Here is a 21,665-nt window from a genome sequence, read left to right on the forward strand (position 1 = left end):
ATAAAGAAAACAAAAAAAGAAAGCCTAATTGGACAGAGGAGGAGAAATGTATTCTTCTTGACGAATATGATAAAAGAAAAACAAATTTGAAAAGCAAACTAAATCCGGAAAGCAGTTGTTCAGATGGGACTGTCAGTGCAAGTCTTAATGTTGATGCTGGTATTATGTCTGTTGATGAATATGTGAGTGTTGTCCCTATTCCAACTGAATCTGTGCCTATATTAGAAGAATCTGATGTCTGTGAACGCACAGAAGCTGCTTGTTCAGGTTCATGTGTCACGGACTGTGTCGATAGAACTCTGGAATGGGTCTCTCAGTTACCAGAGGATAGCTCTGAGCGAGCTGATCCTGGTTTACCCAGCGAAGTGTCTTATCCTGTCAAAGTAACCACTGATGCTGATGTGATGGAAGGAATGCCGTCAGTTGGATTTACTACTTTTCCAGAGCAGTCTTCTGTTATTGCATCACCACCAAACCTGCAGTGTGATTCAAGTGGTAGTCAGTCAGTTCAAGAGCAAGTCGATGATGACGTACCAAGTGGTTTTGCTCGAGTAACATCCCGATTTGGGCGTGTTGTTCGGCCGGTGAACCGACTGATCTATACCATGTCAAGACAAGATCTAAGTTATGACCCTAAAGGTTATGTTAAAACCATTTGTAAGTCTGTTGTTCTAGCTCTTCGAGAGTAGTGTTAGTAGCTGACAAGATTTTTGTTTTGTGAATGTTCAAATTCTGTGAACAATTTTTTTTTTTTTTTTTTCTTTTCCTTTCCTTTCCAGAAGTTGCAAGGAAATGTACACACTTGTATTTTATTATCTGTGGCAGGGTAGTGGGGTGTAAAATGGGCATCCTACAGCCAGTTGTGGGTTGAGACTATGGCGCCAGTCTCTTCTCATTTCATCCTTATGGGATACTTTGATAGTTGGTGGTTGTTTTTCCTTGAAACCTGTCTTGTGTCTTGGTGAATCTTTGTGTGTATTTTGTTACTGATAGTTATACAATTTTGGTGAAATTCAGCAGGGGTGGATGTAACAGGGTTGAAAAATGTTACTATAAATGTTATGTCTTTCACCAAAATTACTGTTTTGTTCTATTTAATAACTGTTTGGTGACCCCTTGTGGCGACATGAGTAATTAGTGGACATTTGCTCTTTCACCTGTGAGACCACACCCCCACCTCCAGCAGAGTAGTTTATCGATGCTGAAGATGGTGGTAGGTAAAATGTGCTCCGGGAAAATCAGTTTTTGTAACTACATATTTGTTAATTTCACAAATAATATTGAGAATGGAGTTCGTGGATGTTATGTAACAATATGTAAAATGATGTTCATTCTATGTGACGAACTTTGTGAACTTAAGATGCAGTTTTCTAAACGTGCGTTGCATGGCTGACGCCATCATCTTTGTTTGCTTTTGTAGATGCATGTATGTGTGAATGCCTACTGTCGCCAGAGAATATATATTTTTCCTTGTGTTACAGGTATGTTTTTATGTTTGATTCTTGACTGTTAAAACTGTTCTATTGAGATAAATTTGCGCTGCGTCGCATTCTGATGTTTAAAACAACAGCAGAGAAGTTTATCGATGCTGAAGATGGTGATGCATGTATGTGTGAATGCCTACTGTCGCCAGAGAATATATATTTTTCCTTGTGTTACAGAGTAAACAACGCATGAAACGCAGTTCTCTGTGTCCGCCTGTAATTTGAGTGCTGTCTGATGAGAAGCGTTACACATGCTTGGCCATAATACAGAGTGTGAACAACGCGCATACACTGTAGATGATTCTCTCATCTACACAGATGCATTCAACTTTTTGCAAATGATGCATTATTATTAGGAAAAATATTAAAACACGAGGGAAATCATTGTTGTGTCCATGACGATGGGGAATATAGGCATAAAGCTTACACATTCCCCCAAATTATTATATGCATTTTTAACCAAAGCTAATTTGGGTGGGTTTGTCCCAACCCAATGTCACTTCTCTTTCTTTTACGGCCCTGACGAGAACATCGATCTCCTCGGCTGAACTGATTCTGAAGCGCGCCTGGTATATGCGCCGTTATAATAGTATTGCGCCACGGAACAAGCGCATCTCGTTCATCATGCTCTTAAAGGGAATGTGATATAAAGCTCTTATTGGTTTGTTTCCCGTTACGCCCAAACCACACCTATGAATAATGAAGCTTCTTCAGACCAACCCCTTTTAGATTTGCGCCAGGCGCAAGAGGCATTTATCCCCCCGGGAAAATAGCAACAGCGCCGGGATCCGCCCACAAAGTTACTTGCGCTTTGCGCTTTGACACTTGCGTTTCAGATCGTTAAAATAGGGCCCATAATACGTTATAACATAATGATTTAACTGACATTCATTTCACATTTAGACCCTTACAGCACTCTGAAAAACAACTTCAGCACCATCAGATCGTCAGCAGAACGCCGATACAGGCAACCGCTAAGTAATGATTTATGTTAACTATTGCTTCAGCCTATAATTAATCCAACGTAGAACAGCTTTAATATTATTTTTAAGATTTTCTTAATTTTCCCCATTACTTGCGTATTTCAGAAGACCGCAAATATCACCTGCAGCCAAAACAAGAGAAGAAGTGCTGGAAGTGAAGAGAGAGGTTCTACAGCTACAAAAGGAGAAACTGCAGCTGGAGATTGAAAAACTGAAGAAGGAGACGGAAAATCAGGAGCTCTAGGGTGATATCAGCTAAATTGGGCCACTTTTTGGTAAATCGTTTGGGACAATAGTACAATACCAAATGCCTTTTCCATGTGTTTTTATGATTTATAATGACTGTTTTTGATAATTTTGTGTTGAAATTATGTAATAAAATATAATTATTTAGGCCCTACATTTCTTGAAACATCAGCTGTGCCAACTTTTTTTGCATGAGCAGTTTCAGGTAAAATGGGCCAGTTGTTCAGGTAAAATGGGCCAGTCAAACTGCAAAGGGAAATAGTAGGCTAATTTATCCTCAATTTTAATTTAAAAAAACAATTGCTTATACAGCCACATGACATTTATCAAATGCATTAAACAAACATATTCATATGCGCCATTAAAAAAAACATTTTGGGTGCAAACCCACATATTCAAATGTGCAATTAAAAAAGTCAATTTTGGAACAGCATCAGTAAACTGATGTCAGTGGTGTGTGTGAGTGTGTGTGTGTGTGTGTGTGTGTGTGTGTGTGTGTGTGTGTGTGTGTGTGTGTGTGTGTGTGTGTGTGTGTGTGTGTGTGTGTGTGTGTATGCGCACACACACACACACACACACGTCTGGTTCGCTATCTTTGTGGGGACTCTCCATAGGCATAATGGTTTTTATACTGTACAAACTGTATATTCTGTCCCCTTACACTAATCCTACCCCTAAACCTGCCCATCACAGAAAACTTTATTCATTTTTACATTTTCAAAATTCAAAGATTAATTGAGCGTCAGCGTCAGTTCTGGCAGGCCAAGTAGTAAAGATGCTGCTAACGCTATTGGCCATCACGGTCTCATCAGCGATCTGCTCAGCGGATCTGCATCAGCGCATCAGCTGTTCATCTCCCCTCGCTGCTAATGGCTACGCTCAAATCAGGGCGCCCTATTTAAACAGATTCAGTTCGCTCCTAACTGCTTGCTGCTCGCTCTCTGCAACCCACCACCTCCCCAGCTCCTCCTGGTCGTGTATAACGTGGCATTTGCTATTCTGTCATTGTTGCTGCTCTGTTATATTTGGGGACATCAGTCAGTTTCGCCCTATTTCACTATTAAACGTCGAAGGCAAAATTTTCTTCAGCATTATTGCTCAGAGATTGTCAACCTACCTATTAAAGAATGGCTTCATTGACACTTCAGTTCAAAAAGCGGGCATTCCAGGATTCTCAGGATGCTTAGAACATATCAGTGTTATCTGGCAACGAATACAATCAGCTAAAAAGGAGAGGAAGGAGCTCCACGTGACATTCCTGGATTTGGCTAATGCATATGGTTCAGTGCCACATGAGCTTCTTTGGGCATCATTTGATTTTTTCAGGGTACCGATGTCGATAACAAATTTAGTGAAAGCCTATTTTGGAGATTTGCAATTTAGTTTCTCAACTCCAGAATTCAGCACTACATGGCAATGCTTAGAGGTTGGAATAATGGCAGGATGCACCATTTCTCCACTGGCTTTTACCATGGCAATGGAAGTAATCATTAGGGCATCAAAATGGGTAGTAGGAGGAGAGCGCTTGGCTTCTGGGATGCGACTACCACCAATCAGAGCATACATGGATGACATGACAACCATGACTACAACGGTAGCCTGCACTAATCGGTTATTGGGGAAGTTAACAGATAATATTGAATGGGCACGAATGCAATTTAAGCCCTCTAAATCAAGGAGCATCTCAATAGTTAAAGGCAAGGTCGTAGATAAAATATTCGTCATTAATGGTGAGGTAATACCAACAGTTTCTCAGAAGCCAGTGAAGAGTCTAGGGAGATGGTACGATGGGGATCTAAAGGACACAGTTCGAGTGGGAGAAGTTAGACGACAAGCAGTGGAAGGGTTGAAGAGCATAAACAGCTGTGCTCTACCAGGCAAACCAAAACTCTGGTGCTTTCAGTTTGGTCTACTGCCAAGGTTGCTGTGGCCACTGACTGTGTACGAGGTTTCTTTGACAACAGTGGATAAGCTGGAAGCGTTAATAAGTTCATACATCAGGAAATGGTTGGGAGTTCCACGCTGCCTCAGCAGAGTGGGACTTTATAGTAAAGGAGTATTGCAGCTGCCAGTCTCTGCTTTAACCGGGGAGTTTAAGTGTGCCAAGGTCAGACTGGAAATGACTTTAGCAGAGTCACGCGACAAATGTGTAAGGGAGGCAGCCCCTGTGGTAAAAACTGGTAGAAAGTGGTCAGCAAAGAAATCTGTAGTAGAGGCAAAGGCTGACCTTCAAATTGGGGATATCGTGGGACAGGTACAGCATGGAAGAGGGGGTTTTGGGCTCAGTTTAGCTCCTCCTAAATGGCACAAGGCAGGCCCAGCTCAAAGGAGGAAGCTGGTAGTCAACGAGGTGCGAAAGCAGGAGGAGAGGATGAGATGTATAAAGGCCATTTCCCAGGCCAAGCAGGGAGAGTGGATGAGATGGGAGAGTGTGGAACAACGAAAAATGGGCTGGCAAGACCTTTGGTCAATGGAAGAGAGTAGGATCAGTTTCCTTATTAGGTCAACATATGATGTTCTCCCATCACCGCAGAACCTAAACCTCTGGGTAGGAGAGGATCCCTCTTGTCCTTTGTGTTCATCACCTGCCACATTAAGGCACATTTTGAAAGGATGTAAGGTGGCTCTTAGCCAAGGTCGGTTTACTTGGCGCCATGACCAAGTATTGCGATGTTTGGCTTTAGCATTGGAAGGCAAGCGTAGTATGACCAATAAGTTGCCGCCTGTTCTAGCAAAACATTACACGCAGAAGACAATATTCCTCCGCCCAGGCGAGCAACCACCAAGAAAAGGTGCTAACACCAATTCTCGCCCAGGACAACTGGAAGCTGCAAGGGACTGGAAGATGCTGGCTGATCTTGATCAACGGCTTATTTTTCCACCTGAGATTGCCACCACTAACCTACGACCAGATATTGTTTTGTGGTCTGGATCAGCACGCATTGTTCAACTGATAGAGTTAACAGTGCCATGGGAGGATGCGGTAGATGAGGCATATGAGAGGAAGAAATTGCGGTATGCTCATCTGGCCACTGAAGCAGAACAGCGAGGATGGAGAGTCCAGATTTATCCAGTGGAAGTGGGTTGTCGAGATTTTGTGGCACACTCTACAACCCGGTTCCTCAGAGACGTTGGATTCAGTGGTCAAGAGTTGCGTCTTACAGTAAAGAACTTATCTGAAGCAGCAGAAAGAGCAGCAACTGGCTGTGGTTGAGACGGAAAGATTCTAGCTGGCTGAGTACAGGCCGCCATGCTACGGTTTCGTAGAATTCTTGAAAACTTGAAGGGTGTTGGTTTATTTGTATAGGTTGTATAGTATTTACAGTCATTACGTTCCTGTGTATATTGAGTGAATGACGGGAAGTTGGGCAGATATTGTGTTTTGCGGTAGGTGGTATGCCATACGGAACCGTTGCCACTGAAACTGCATATTAACGCACCAGTGGGGCTTGACAGCCTTAGTCAAACGGGTTGGCGCGTATGGTTGGGTTGCGGAGAGATTGTGAGATTGTGGTTAGGTCTCAGCAGCAGGAGGGAAGTAGAGGTCAGTAAGCTGGGCTGAGTTGAGTGGGGGACGGAGGGGGGTGACTCTGGGACGCCAGAGTCACTGTCGAGCCCTCTTGAGGTGTCGTGGGCTAGTCGACGAAACACTGAGGACGGAAGGTGCCCACTTGAAGACCCTAGAGATGTTCCCTACTCCGCTCAATCCAGAGGGTTGTTATGGGGGGAGCGCACTGTGGTTGCAGCCGTTGTGTGTGCTGACGCGCAAATACACTATTAACACCAGATGGAAAGAAGCGTAAATGGATGGAGAAGCATAGGTTACTGTAAAGCTACGTCTTAGTTGGTGCTTATCTTGGCGAAAGCCGAGTACAAATCAGCATGAAGTTTTAACATCTACTCTCGTGTAATGGAAATCATATGGGGGAATAGTTCTGCTCTCCCAGTGCTAAACTGTGAGCGTTCCCTAATGCTGCTGCTGTCCCCTGACTCTCTGTTATTTCATGGTGCTCATGAAAGGTCAGAGGACTCCCTGAACAGAGCCATTCCGCCAAATTTAAATTATCAACTGAATTGCAATTTATTCAATACAATTTCCTAATCATTTCTATTGTCTTGTGTGTTCTTGACTTAAATGAACCTGACAGAAGTATATTTATTAAACCATTTCCCTCGTGGGGACTGCTGGCTGGTCCACACAATGTAGGTGATCTAAGGTTTTACTATCCTTGTGGGGACATTTGGTCCCCGCAATGTAATATAAACACAGGCAGACACACACACACACACACACACACACACACACACACACACACACACACACACACACACACACACACACACACGCGCACACACACACACACACACACACACACACACACACAGATGATGGCCTATTTTAGCTGAAACCATGTGCCCATTTTACCTTAGTGGGTTAAGGTAAATTGGGCCACCAAGAAAAACATCACTTTTTCAAAAGATATGTTCATATACCAAACTAACAACATTATTTCTGATTGATGCCATCAAGACAGATATTATGCATATTTTTTTATGTGCATGTTTGTTTTTTATAGATTTATCATCCTTATAATATTAAGTTAGATTTGGTATGCCAGGCTACTTATCATGCAGCTTTCTGGTGTAGTCTTGATTTGAATGATTCCCCCGCCCACCATATCAACCATAAACTAATCAAATCACCTGTTACTTGTCAAGCACATGACAACAGTTTGAAATCATTTGCAGTCATTGGCTCTAAATTCCAGAGGAGCTGGAACCCCCAAACCTTAAATGGCCCATTTTACCTGATGGCCCATTTTACCTGATATCACCCTATAAATTTATTCTAAATAACAAACTTTTACAGCTGAAGGAAAAATAACAATAACTACAATTGAGTAATTTTTTGACAATTGTTTTTTCAGATTGTGTGTGTGTGTGTGTGTGTGTCAATGTTATAATAATAAAACTACTACTACTACTTCTTATTAAGATGACTACTATTATTAATAAAACTATATTATCAGTTAAAGAAAGCATTTACAATGGCATCTCTAGCAGCATATCCAGCCTGTTGGAAATCTTGATTTTGAATCAGATGCAGGTCTTCATAGCCCTCTTCATTCCCGTGCTCATCCTCTTCTTCGATAGCAGAATACGTCTTGGAAAGGTTGAAGAGCACAACACAGGCTACAATAATTCTGCATGCCCTTGAAGGCTCAATACGCAGTTCGCTGTGGAGACAGTGAAACCTGCGCTTCAGCTGTCCGTTGGTCCTCTCAATAATTGACCTTGTGTGGGTCAGCGCATTATTGTACCTTTCCTATTCGGGTAAAAAAAATAAAGAAAAAATAATAAAGATTTTTACCAGTATCAACAGTGCTTTAAGATAAATACTATGAAGGTAATTTATTGCATAAAAGATTTTCTTTCAGAGTGCAAAATATTTGAGGCTTTGATTATTTTAAAACATACACAAATCAGGTAAGGTGTTACAGAATTGACAACGTGTATAGCAGCAACACAACAGAAAGTACATACCTATTTTAAATACATATTTTAATACATATATAATTCAGTAAACTACTGCTAATATTTCTTTAATGCTCACAATTTGATTAACACTTTCCAAGCAAATCTTTTAGGCACCAAATTATACCTTCATAGGAAAATACGTATTAATTAATTACATGCATGTGCAGCATTACGGGGATTCATGAAAGGCGTCATGAGCCATGGGCGGCAGGGGTAACCACTGTCCCCGAGCAGGAGACCAGTGTGCACTCCAGCTTCAAAATCACTCCCTAGTTTGCTCTCCGGCAAAATCCTGGAGTCATGTGTACTCCCGGGCCATGATGCAACCACATTTGTAATGTGCAGAGATGGTCACACACTAATTGTATATTTATTGAATGGTAGCCTTTTCTGTTTACGTACTGGTCTTCGTTTTTTTGGGGCGCCTGTATTCTGATATGTGTGCCGTCAATAACACCACATATGCGAGGAAAACCTGCTTTCCGAAAAAAACTGATTTGAATGACCTCATGACGGGATGGAAACTTGACCGTTGCGTTTAAATGACGGGAAAGAGCCCCCGCAACCCGGTGAACCACTCTGCTGACAGACGATTTATGCACGTGGACAACATCTCCCACTACCGTCTGAAAACTTCCAGTTGCAGAAAAACGCAGTGCTATAAGCAGTTGTAACACTGCAGGTAAAGAGTGGTTGCGATGTGTGACATGGTCATGGTCGCCGTCTAGTTTGTTAGCGATGTCAAATATTGCGCTTCAATCAAACCGGTATTCAAGCAACAATTTTTCATCGCTAAGATGGTCCAAAGGGTTCTCCCGATCTCTAAAAATTCGTCTTTGCACATAATTGTCTTCAACTGGTTCCATAAATTCAGCCATGTCGTCTTATTTTTGTCCGCGTTACTCTTAAGGTTACGATTTCCAAACCTTAAATTATACTTAGGGAAATGACCGTTAAGGGGTTTTATGCAACACTTAACGCTTTTTAAGGGATTACTTAAGTGAAAAAACAGCATTTAAGGGAAATTCTAAGTGTTTATGACGTTTCACTTAAAGAAACCCTTAAGTAACACTTAAGGTTTTTTTTCTGCAACATCCTTAGGTTTAAGGGAAACATAAGGGCGAACTTAAGGGAAAATTAAACTTAAGGTGCTTTATGCAACCGGGCACAGGCCACACCCCTGGATACACAGGTATATAAGGCGGCCAGGTTGCCCCCACACTTTAGCTTTGTTTTTCGAAGCCTAAGCCAGCATCTCTTCACTCTGCAAGAGAAGCAAATCCATTCACCTCTTGCAATAAAGCATCTGCTGCTGGATTTCAGCACAAAACAGCGGCCTCTCTCTTTATCATGCACAGATAAGAGGGCTCATTTGGGTGCATCAGTGGCGTTCTAAAGGGGCAATTTCCTTTTCAAAAGAGCAAATTCCTCTAAAAACTGCACAGCGAATCTTGTCTTTTTAAAGATACCATTCCAACCGTGTCCTTCTGGATGTGGGCGATGTCTCTCTCCCTCGGACGGGCACGATCCCTGTCTGCACTGTTTGGGCCATGCCCACACTGAAACCACTTTCATAAATGGTTCATGTGCTCAATGCGAGAGCATTCCCATTGGGACGTTGCGGTCATGGCTTGCATACTTCTTCAAGAGGCCGAGAGTCTCCTCAGCTGCTTCCCGTCATGTTCCTTCTGCCTCCGGGTGCGAGGCCTCAGCGGCGAATGCTGAGGGCGATCTGGGGGCTACAATGAGAGAGCTGCAGCTCGTCAGTCAAGGCACGCTTCTCATTCAGCAGTACGCTCGGCCACCCCAGTCGAGTTTCCGGATGAGTTTGATGGCTTGCCCTTGGGCGAGCTTAAAGTTGGTGTAAGCGGTATTTCAAAAACGCTGGTGGACATTGTTGATATTTAAAATCAACCCAAACAAACACTCCTCCAAAACTCACCCTCCAATACTAACCGCTCCGAGTCGTTCTCGAACACCAATCGCCAGCATGCGAGGCGAGTGCACTAACAATGACACTAAACACCCTGCATTCTCTAGCAGTTGTCAGCGTGACTCCTCCGTTATGCACGCAAACCAAGAGTGGATGTCTGTTTATCATAGAAGAAGCGCAACAAAATAAAGCGTATGATGAACGAATGACAAGGAAGCACACAAAAATTTAAGTACAGTACACAATATTAATTACAAACAAGAGTTTGTTGTTGGTTGCCAACAGCGCAGCAGCTCTAGACTAACAATGACACTCAAACCGTTTTTTCGTGTATCGGTTTGACTAACTTCTAAACAGCGTTTTTCAAATACCGCTTACCCCACCTTTAATTTCTCATTCAGGGTGGGTTTATGCCTTCCTGACTCATCTGTGCTTCCAAGTCTGGGACTTCTCGCAGCAGTTCTTTCGCAGTTCTTCTCAGCTCATCGCTGAGGGTGGCCTGCAGAACCCAGCAGTCCAGACACAGAAAGGTGGCACCACTTGCCCGTCGAAAGGGAAAGCACGACCTGACGTTAGGTTCCTGAGAGTGCACGGTGGTTAGGATAAACTGTCTTAGACCTCACCTCATCCCCTCTTGGGATCTTTTTCTGGTCCTTCAGGCCCTGCAGAGAGCAGTCTGCAATCTGTTACGCCCACTGGAGCCTCATCAATAGCATCAGCATGCGCTGAACTTCTCTAAAGTAAACTAACCCTGGAACCAATAGCAGGTTATGTTCAGAGAGCAATTTGCTATGGCTACTTTCATACCCTGATATTTACCTCCGTTTTTGGATCCGAAAGCAACCCAGGTATGTCACATAACCTGCTTTCTGGAATACCCCCAGGACTGCTATGTAATGGAGCATCAGTAATAATGCAGGTCAGTAGTTCTGAGGAGCCAGCAATAAGAAATCATGTTAAATGATACTGCCATTTTATATAAAGATTATATGACTGAAAGTAACGCAAGTCCACTGAAGTTGAGTTAAATGCGAACCTACAGTATGTGCAGTTTATTGAAAGAGAATACAAACCAAACTAAAATATGGCATAACAGACTTCAGAATTGAACAGACTTGACTATGAACAGAACAGGGTTGACAAACAATGTGTTAACAAAGCTTGACAAGAGACAACATAACACAAAAGGATGGAATCAGGAAATCACATGACAAAACCTGGAACATACAGTAAATGTGACATGAAAACCTAAATCTGACTCAAAACCAAACGTGACACTGAATATGTAACATAAGTTACAAATAATAAGTCTAAGGAATCATACTGCAGTGATGATGCATGTCAAGAGTGCTGCAGGGTGAAGATCAATGATGGTACTGGTCAGGAATCATGATGACCAATGATGTTACAGGTGGATGGTCAGTGATGCTGACTGGTTGCTAGCAGGTGGAGGATTGGTGATGGCTAGGTGTTGGAACAATGGTTACTCCAAGTGTTTCCATTGCAATGACCAATGGATTTGACCTTTGGAGCTGTTAGCCGGTTGCTGGATGTTGAAGCTTGGCTATTGTTGGTCTTTTTTTTAATCTTTTTGAATTGGCTCTTTCTTCCAAGTTGTGCATCTTTTAAGTGTTTTTTTTTCTTTCTTTAATTTATGTACTCCACAGCATAATGGAAGCCTGCAGGAGATTGACTGATTTGGGGAGCTCCATGAGGGAGGAACTGGTCTTAGTCCTAAATAGTTCCTTATTGGGAGAGACAACAAAGACCACCTGTCTTGAACTCTTTAAAGTTCACTAAGATACTGTTTTCTCCAGCAGGACTGTCATCATTGTGCTGTGTTGCAGTTTTGGATTTTTCACATGCTGGCAAGGGCTGTAATTGGATGGCAAGATGACAACCAGATCGAACCAATGATCAACTTTCACCATGAACATCGCTGTAGTCAGGTAGGACAGAAGGTGGTTTTCTTGCAGCACCAAGTATTTTAACCCAGCACTTGTTGCCTTACTGAATAAACTGGGAGCAAGACCAACCTTCATTTTATCAAAGGGACCAGATAGAATTTGCCTGTGAGCATGTGCAACTCCACACTTGGAGTGATTGACATTTCATCAAAGGACAACGCACACTTCCTTTCAAGGTCTGTAAATCCATCTACCCTTAATTTTAGGAAATTAAAGACCTCTGTTAACAGACCAGGCTCACATTTAACACATTGCATCTTTCTTTGCAGGGTTCTGATTCCTGAAATTTTAACACCTTCTTAACTGTGCCATTGCTCCAATGCCTTAACCCTTTCACGCGTACGATCACACCGGTGTGATCAGTCTTGGCTGGTCCCTGGAGCATACGATCACACCGGTGTGATTAGAACGGTCAGTGCATCACGTGATCAACTGCTAAATTCAAACGTGCGTTCGCGCGTTTGCTGGCGCTGAGCCAGAGAAGGACGCACTCAGTGCTGTCATTTATCACAACTATTGAGTGTTTTCAACCACATAATGTTTATTTTAGGTTTCAGATATTTAAATACACACAAGTACTAGCAAAACAATGATTTTGAGTTTGTAAAATACACACTGATGTCTATGGAAGCGGCAATAATAATCCTTTACATTATAATAAGACGACACGTTTTATTCATATCAGATACACATTGTGTAAGTAGCTTTACATTTGACAATATTCTTCTCCCAGTTCACCGGCCACTTACTTTCATGTATTTCCTGAGAAGTGGAGGAATTGACGTGTTGTAAATCCAACAGATCCGATTCTCTGAACTGTGAAACAAACTAACATGGCGCCGCCCATCCAAATACAGCTCAACTAACGCGATCGTTATAAAGGTGTTTAAACAACAAAACACATCCACTTGCACATTTTTGACAATCGGAATATCAGTGTTTCATGCTATAGCTAATACATTTGTGAATATTTTTAGTAAAAAAGGGAAAATGACATAAAAGCAGATCATCATTCATTCAGCGCTGTGTTGTGGTTGCGCTGTGTCACGTGACAAGCAATGACGCGTCACTATGGAAACATTAAAGTGACAAGTTCTAAATAACGGTCGCCTTGGAAAACTCACGCTGGGGGGTCAGTTAGAATATTTTAAACTTACGTGAAAGGGTTAATTAGTCTGAGTAATGCCTTAAAGGTTGTATCAGCGATTTCAGGCCCAAACAAAAATTATCACATTCATCTAATCTTTCCTAACGATCCGCTAGCTGCCCGCCCCATAAGCAGGCTGTCAAAAAAACGCGTCTCTGTAGGCAGCCTAGGCTCTGAGATCTGCTCACAAAAACAAATGGGTACAACCACGACTCAAAATCAAAATAAACAGTGTTCTAACCAATCACCGACAGGGGTGTTTTTGCGCTCGTGCACGGCGCCTGCACGCGAAGTCGGAGCTGAAGAATAAGCCAGTCGTCAATCAACCCTATGCTATCAACGGACCAGATACAATTAACATGGAAGAGGCAATCCCCAAGAAGAGAAGGAGGATTAGGGCGAGGGAATACCGTCGTTTTTTGTCAAAGAAACAAATAATAATCGGGAAGGCTTTTGAACGGTGGAGAGAACTCAAAGAATTGAAATTTTTTAAATCGGATGCCGAGGTTGCACTGTTTCTTCTGGACAGGTGAGTAGTTTCTAGTACTGACTTTTTTGTATGTGAACTGTGTGTGAAAATATAATTCTTTAAAAAATATGAGTGAAGCTCGACTAAACTTGGATAGCTCTAGCAAATATCAGATTGTAGGGATTTAGTGTGTGAGTTGCGTTTGTTATATGTGTCTACTTTGATGTGTAGCCATAACATTGTACTATTAGCAATAACACTAGCCTACGTTCAGGACTAGCGTAAGCCGAATAATAATAATAAGCTGTTATAATATTATTCCAGATAGCTGTTGTTACCATGAGTTTTCCCCATGGCGTTAGATCTGTAGCTATATGACTGATTCTGGTACGTTTTATCATACTGCTGCTTCCAGTGAAGCACCAGCAAAACTAGCTGTATGATATGACATGGCTCGACTGCAGATTTTATATACATGCGCGTGCATGATCGTTTTTTTCATTATGCACGAAACGGGAGGGAGGGGCGAGATAACTTGGTTAGTTTGGGATCTCGCCTCAAACACAAACAGAAGTGACGTCACCCACAATCGCTAATACAACCTTTAATTAGGCCTGTTGAAAAAGTTCATATTTTGTCCCCAACTTTCAGTATCTTCTTAAGAGCTGCATTTTCCCTATTTTCTTATCAAGAAATTCCCCTGATTTTTTTCTTGTCTTTTTATATATAATTTTTTAAATATTCAATTGACTGGCTGGTGACTGTGTCACATGTCCCTGTCTCTCCTCACTAGCCATGCCTTCTCTTTCTTCACTGTCATTTTCCATTCTCTCAGTGTCCTCATCTCTGTTCTTATTTTATTTCCACTGTTCAAGTAGCTTGCCAATCTATCCATCAATTACTGGTTCCAGAAGGTACTGCTGAAGCCCTCCTTCAAGGCTAGACCCAGCAGCTTCAAAGCTAGCACCAAGTAAAGTGTCATACATATCATCAATCAGTTTCTTCTGACATTCTTCTGCTTAGGGCCTTTTTTGAAAGGGTACTGCAATCAAATGACTGTGTCTCTTCACCAGGGTGAAGTCAAATGAAAATGCATGTGATTTGTATCTTAAATCCAGAAGACAGGCAAGGCCCACATATTTCACCACCTCCACTTTTGCAAACCGATGGTTGAGACTCTCCAACAGAGTTTCATTGCTTTAATCACATGAGCAGTGGGCCTTGGCTGATGAGCAGCATCTTCAGAACTTTGACAGATGGAATTATGAACGACACTGAACTTTTGTAGTGGCTCATTTCAAGGGTCTCAATATTACAGGAAATATTACACTGCGCAGCACTTAGGCTGGCGAACCCACCATGCTCACTAGCATATTATGTTCAAAGCCCATTTTTGCTCTTGGATCCAGACCAGCATGTGCTAAGTGAAATTCCATTGGGTCGGGCCAGCCTGGATGATGGCTAGTACAGGTAGGCCAAGCTCCTGCTGGATCAGTGCTAGACGCTGTTTGGCTGATAATGAATTATTAAAATGCGTATCACACCTTCTCAGCACTAATATAATACTTTGACCAACTCTTAAGTAAGTTTAGGCCATCATCAATATGTAATGTGAGGCCACTGCAGGTCATGTCAGGCAGTTCAGTAATTCTCATATTTTTAAAAACGGTAGCACCACTGTCCTGAGAACAAGAACAGCTCTATCTTTGTCAGTTTACCATTGCTCCAGCGTGCCTCACTAATGCACTCCCCAGTATGTTATCAAATCATGGCTTTGTGTTCAGAATTACTTGTCTGTGAATCCACTAATCATCAATGAAATGGCATGTTAGACTCTGCAATTAGGCATTCAGTTGCACCAGACCATCAGTCTGTGGTAAAAGCCAAGTTATAAGCTGCTTTATCAGGCTTTAGCAGCACTTTAACCTTTTCAACTATTCTGCTGTGAATACTGATTAACAACTCTGTGCAGTAGAACTTTTCACTCTTCTGTGTATATCTTGCTTCTGCAGCAGCCATGAATCTCTGAAATCCTTTATTCCCAAATATTGTGAAAGGTTGATTTTCTGTAGCAATTATCACTGTAAGCATCATGTCAAGTGCTTTTGAGCAGGCAACAGATGTCTGCCACTTTGTCTGTTTTTCAAACATTTTGGGAGGTGTAGTTTCAATGTCATGATGCCTTTTTAACCCCACACTTACATTCCTTTGCAATTTTTTGCACTCTTCCACCCTTGGTAATGATTGTTTGAAGTAAGTCCATACTTGGATTTTTCCTCCTTCTAGTCATTTAAAAAAAAAGATGATGAAAGTTAGTAGCCTAGTCTTCTATATTACACAAATAAAACATATTTTTATGTCTAACAGCAGCAGCAACACTAATATTAACCGTGGGAAAAATAAATGTACAAAGTTTAATCTTTTCAAATGTAGAATAAATAAATAGCAGGGGAGTCTTTCAACTTTATATAAACGTAATAATTTACTAAACTACAGTTTTAAAAGGGAAGACAGCTACATCGGAATAAGTAGGCTATACATTGTCAGGGAAGTAACAAACAAAACAGTGACTACATCATTGCAAGGGCACTGATTCAGGGCTGTTTTATTTAATTAATGTAAAGTTACGTTTTTGAGACATGACATGACATATTACGTGACTCTGTGAGTTTGTCTCCATTTCTTACCGCCAAGTTTAAACTAGATATCAAGCATTTATGTAACGCATTTCATCTGTGCAAATAATGACTGCTATGTAAAATAATGTTTATTAATTAAAGCAAAGCAAGTTACTTTACCTATGCACACTGTTGTTGACTCGTCTCCCGTCAGACACAGTGCTGTAATGGCGGTGGTGCAACTCTCAATAAGGCCACAACATGGTGCCATTTACTGGTGTATCCGATATTACAAAACCGATATCCGATTATAGAAAATTTTCGGTAAACCCGATTATCGGTTGATCTCTATAAGAGACCATGGTGGAGCTGGCAGAGATGAACACCACCACCATGGATCTGGTGAAGCAAATGACCATGGTGGAGCAGACAGGACTCGAGTAGGAAGAACTACTTTGTTGAACCAGAGACAATAACTGTGAAGTGTTGGGACAATTACAGACTGGATTTATTTATATTTATTAAACTGCAAATAATTTGTGCATGTCTGAAACTTAACTGAATAAATGATAAATACATTTAAAAAACAAAACAAAAAAATCTCTGCAATACAGTTACATGTCTTTTAAATAAAGCAACATGCAGCATATTCTCAATGTTTCTTCTAGACTGAAGCACAGGCTCTACTCCTCAGCACAGGTGACCCACAAAACTCAGACAACGGAAACACTTTAAATCCCAACAGAACATTAAACACAAACAGATCTCTCAATATCTCAGAAGAAGAGGATTAAACAGCAAAAACAGCATTACAAGCTTCGCTTATTACTAACCAGATTGACTTAATTTATGTCATACATCTACAGAAGTTCTTATTTAGAGAGGTTTAGATGTTGATGATTTATTGAAAAAAATAAAGTTACCATTATGGTGATCAGTGTTTGGTTTAGTCTTTACTCTATCTCTGCTGAGATCTTGAGAGATCTGAAGAGTCTAGAAGACCAAGAAACGCCGATGATATGTTGCATGTTGCTTTATTTAAAAGGTGATCATCTATTGCATTGATGTCTATTAACTACTTTAAGTTGATGTTTTTTTTTATTTATTCAGTTAAGTTTCAGTTTAATAAATAGAAATAAATGCACAGTCTATCATTTTCTCCCTCCCAACACTCTTACGTCTTTGTATTAACAACTAACAACTTTGAGTAAAACATCCTTGAGAAATTTAAAGTAACACCAGGTAACTTTTCAACCTTCATAATAGATTTCCAAGTCTCTTGTGATGGTACATCGACTTACAATAGGTTGAATGACACGTCTGCCATAGCCTGACGGGGTCTGTAGCGTTTTTAATCGTACTTTTAAACTTCGGGTTTCGGGTAGTAACCGGCGAACAAAGAGAACTACAAAACTCGACTGCTTTACGGCATATACGTCACTTCCACCACCACCGCACTTCCTTAAAATCGCAGGGCTGTCAAGTGTCACGCATTGAGCGTGACAGTCACTCATTTCGGTCTTTTGTCACGCTCTCCCGCCACACATTGTATTTCTCACGCTGAAAAACTATTTGCAATATATTTAATATGCCGCAGCGCCCAAAACTCTGGCCGCGCCGCTCTCGCTGTGGAACAGGCATGAATTCAAGCGCGTCTCCTCTGGTGTTGTTCGTCTGGTGTTGTTAGCCAATCAGAAAATAGCACTATTGTATCTGGGTAACATTTAACGCAACAACCAATGACACCCCGTAGTCTGGGGTGTTTTTTTGTCTGCCTGACTATGTTACGGAAGCTATCTTATCCTCCGTTTATCTTCATGAATCAGGTAATGATTATTTGTCTTGCCTCAAGCTATAATGCAAATCGATTTGTAAAATTTGCAGATTTATTTATGGTAGCTTGATATTATAATATTGACGATATATGGTTATTATCTACCACTCAAACATTGCATTGAAGTATCATATAGATTTAGTAAAACGGTAACCAATAGATTAGGCTACTATAATGACACTGGCTTGTAAACGTGATCATCGCGATCATTTGTCGTTAGAAAAAAAATAAAACCCATGAAATTATATTCATATGACATGCTGAAATATATGCCTCTGTACCTGGGATGAAGACATTTCACACGCGACGCAAGCAGAACACCTGCATGTGACCTCCTGCTACAGTGTTCAGGGCTATCATGGTTGTCAACAAATGCACGATGACAGAGTTTACGACAGTAGTAGAGGACAATACTGTTTCCCAACTGTAGGGGGACCCCGAGAGCAAAAGTTACCTGGTGTTTCGTTTTCCACGTTTGTCCACTTTTCCTAAGTACACTCAACTAATTACATTTTACAGTGTAAATATTTATAAATATTTCAATAACTGAAAAGCGGCGATTCCTTATGTATTATTCAATATATTGTAAGTATAAGTACATAACACATTAACTCAATATATTATTTTATATATTTTTCAGTATATTTACACCATATAATATATTGATCATAAATATATAGAAATATATTTTCGTTCCATAAGGTTATAAGTCGTTAAAAATACGTCAACAAAGCCCACATTTGAACTAGTTTTAACATTGCACAGGGGTCGAATATCATACATTCAGAAGACGTCCTAAAAGATGTAATAAAAACTTTAATTCTGGCTCTTCAGGGGATGTCTTTTCAACACATGACAAAGACGTCAAAAAGACGTATTTTGAACGTAACTTTGGTCAGTGGGTAACCTCTCACGTGTCATTAAAAATATTTTAGTTTGTAATGCAAATATTAACCAAAAGCTTATGGGTTTGAATTGACATAACATGGGGTGTGGAACTATCCCTGAAGGACCATGTAGAGAATAAAGAAAAATCTAGATAAAATTAAGGTTTAGATTGACTAGATGATCGGAAGTTCGTTAGACTGACAGATCAAAACTTAAGTGTTCATTTAATAAAAAAGTGAATAATTTACATTAAAAGTTGGCGTTTTTGGAAGACATCTGGGCTACTTGAGCCCTTTCCAGATTTCACTTTTACAATTAAATATTAATTTACTAATTTCATGACAAAACATAACGTGTCTATATGAGAGATTAAACTTCGATTTGATACTCACCTTACTGAAAGGCAATTCAGGTAGGCTTATTTATTAGAAAACATGGCAAACTTTTTGTTTCACGTCGTTATATTTTCGTAAGCTCACGACGGAGGAAAGTTTACTGCGGATTCAGGGACGTGAAAACATGTTGTACCATCCTAATGATTGCATAACCATCACCCTTAACCCGTTGCACTTTGAAATGGATTATTTCACGTTGCATGTGCAACATTACAAAACATTTTTTAGAAGTGTCCACTGCTTCATCAGGTGGATATATATTTTTGTAAAACTTACACTACCACAACGCGGAATAAGGACACACTTCTACATATTTGAAACTACAAAAAATAACCACTACAGATGAATATGATTTTATTTACACACGCAAAATAATATAGATAGATTTACAAATGTTTCAGGTCTCCCCCCCTCTCAGAGGAATGGTCCAGTCGAGCGTGTATGACGGAAGAGTGACATCACATCAGTTTTCCGCATCGCGTGAATCTCTTGTCAGTACTGAAGGGAGCAGGTAAGAACTATTCTTAAACTTGTGTGTTTTAAAACTATCTCTTAAAGTTGGTATCAACATAGAAGTCAACTTTCTGCATTTAGATGCCCCTAAAGATTGGCAGTGGATTAGTATTGTGTGTCTTTAGTTCTTCTCAGTTTTTTTTTTCTTCCAGTTTTATAGAAACAGTAAACAATCAAAAAAAACTCAAACTACACATCTAATGAGTTTTGATTCAGAGTTTATTATACAGTTTAGATTTCCCATGTTTGCTCAACATTTTAGTATGCTCTTTGATTTCCACATATTTTTAACGTTTACAATTATATAAATAAAATATACTCTGTTGTGGTAATTTAATAAGTAGTTTTCTGCATTGTTGAGGAAGTAGCTAATAGTCACAGGCATTAACCATCTTATTAATTTGGCCTCATGGATTCACATAATGTTTATGATGCATATTGTGCCTTAAATGCAAAAAAAGTGTGAAATGTGAATATTTAGTGCAATTTCACATAGTTCATGAATTATCTTACTAAAATACCACATATTTAACGTTAAATACAATAGTAATTATGTGTACAAGTTAATGTAATCAAATTCTGAGTTGGAACATAATGCTTGTTATGTACAACAGTATTGCAAAGATGTTTGGTGTCCTGCACTTTTCTTTCTTCTAGAGATCATTTAGAGATCATACAGTACCAAAACAAATTCCTTGTGTGTGCAAGCACACTTGGCAATAAAGCTCTTTCTGATTCTGATTCTGATTCATTTGCAGTTGACTCCAATAATTTCTATCACTAGTAGTTTAGTCTGCTGAGACACGTCAGTTTGAAGCATGAAATGGTTCATCATGTTCATTATGTTCCTGATGCTGACAAGGCAGTTTTGATCGAACACGTGGTTTTACAGATTTGTCAAATGCAAGGCTCACAATTTTTTTCTTCGTCTTCTTTAGTTTCATGATGAAGCATGAATTATGGCGAGTAATTTTGAAGCTGCTGTATTTTGTAAGAAAATTAAGTGCTAAATGCGCAGCAACTACCTCATTTGAGTTTATGTACTTGATAAATCTGACAACCTTTATAGTCCTCCTTGTATGTCAGCAACTTGAGTTTTTAAAATTATGTAATTTATGTTGTAGAACAAAGCTATGAAAGCCCATTTCCACCACATAAGAAAAAAAGCATATCTGGTAGGTTATAATTATGAGAAGGAAAGTCTAGCCTAAATTATGACAAAAACTTTGTCATAATTTTGACTTTTTAATCTCATAATTATGACTTTTTATGTCATCATTTTGATTAAGTATGTCATAAATCCGAGGTTTCACCTCATAATTTTGATTTACCAGAGCATGATTTTTTTTCTTATGTGGCGGAAATGGGGTTTAATAAGTAATGTTAACACAGCTATTTTAAAATTGATGTCATGACTGAATAGCTCTATTTCCAATGACTTTAATAAGTTCACACAGTTCCAGTATTAATGACTTTTACAGTACCTTTCCTTCAGATGACAGTGATCGAAACTATAATAGTCCAGTCATTTTATGAAAAAAGGTTGAGCAAATTGCAACAGAAGCAAACTCAACTGATTTTGTATCCTCAATATGTCCTGAGTAAGTAAAAAAAAGCCCAGAAGAATCCCATTAGGGGAAAGTTTCGAAA

The 21,665-nt window shown here is 40.1% G+C and overlaps 2 protein-coding genes across 2 annotated transcripts in view; one reads left to right on the forward strand and one right to left on the reverse strand.

The window, feature by feature from the left end:
* LOC143715794 (uncharacterized) overlaps positions 1-21,665 on the reverse strand; it is a 168,433-nt gene that overhangs the window by 31,210 nt on the left and 115,558 nt on the right. The gene's annotated exons all lie outside the window — the stretch shown is intronic.
* porb (P450 (cytochrome) oxidoreductase b) overlaps positions 19,717-21,665 on the forward strand; it is a 42,528-nt gene continuing 40,579 nt past the window's right edge. The window contains exon 1 of the mRNA XM_077207564.1: positions 19,717-20,013. The gene's annotated coding sequence lies outside the window, so the exon portion shown is untranslated. The remainder of the gene's footprint in view (positions 20,014-21,665) is intronic.

The sequence above is a fragment of the Siphateles boraxobius genome, unplaced genomic scaffold, assembly GCF_051911475.1.
Source record: "Siphateles boraxobius isolate OS27281-9 unplaced genomic scaffold, OSU_SipBor_1 6, whole genome shotgun sequence".
NCBI classification, from domain to species: Eukaryota; Metazoa; Chordata; class Actinopteri; order Cypriniformes; family Leuciscidae; genus Siphateles; species Siphateles boraxobius.